The sequence below is a fragment of the Morone saxatilis genome, unplaced genomic scaffold (genome assembly GCF_004916995.1).
Source record: "Morone saxatilis isolate NCDOM2014 unplaced genomic scaffold, NCSU_SB_2.0 Contig22, whole genome shotgun sequence".
NCBI lineage: Eukaryota > Metazoa > Chordata > Actinopteri > Moronidae > Morone > Morone saxatilis.
In genome coordinates, this window is record NW_023339785.1 from 14,634,197 (window position 1) to 14,634,942 (window position 746).

Sequence of the window (746 nt, forward strand, 5' to 3'; positions counted from 1 at the left end):
AAAATAAATTAATTGGCTAATATTTGGATAATTCATTAATTATAAATAGTTTGTATTGTATGTTAGCTGTTTTGACAGGCCATGTAATAATTTGCCTTGGATTTAAGTTACATTATTCAGATAAATTCTGAACACATTTTATATCAGTTTGGACAAATGCTGCATGTAGTTTAGTCTAACTTCAACTACCATAATTTACCTGAGTTACCTAAACAATAAATACTCACTACTCAAATCACATATCTTTCATATCTCTGAGTAACTTTAACGGTTTAAGGCAATCGTTTTCCACAAACAGTTTCCTCAACATAGGTTGAACTAACATTGACAGTGTAGTCTACATTACAAACAAGGAAGTTACTTCTTGTTCCACTGAAGTTTAGCTGCTGATGCACTTCTAAAGAGCCCATACTGAGTTTGCTTCCTGCATGTTAATCACAGTCTGGTGAATAAAACAGATGCAGGATTAAACAATATGCAGAAAATATTATTAATGTGCAACATCCAGAATTTGTACACCAGGGAAATCATTGTACTCAATTCAACTTATTCCCTGTGGTCTGTGGTACCGAACACTCTATACCCAAACAACCAACACAAGAACAGCTTCTTTCCACATACCATCACACTCACAATCAAATCCTCCATGCAAAGTCTGTGGCAAAAACACTGACCACAAAATCACCTCACTGACATAAATTATAATAACTAGTACATAAGTTCCCTTCATTATGATTGACAGGTCT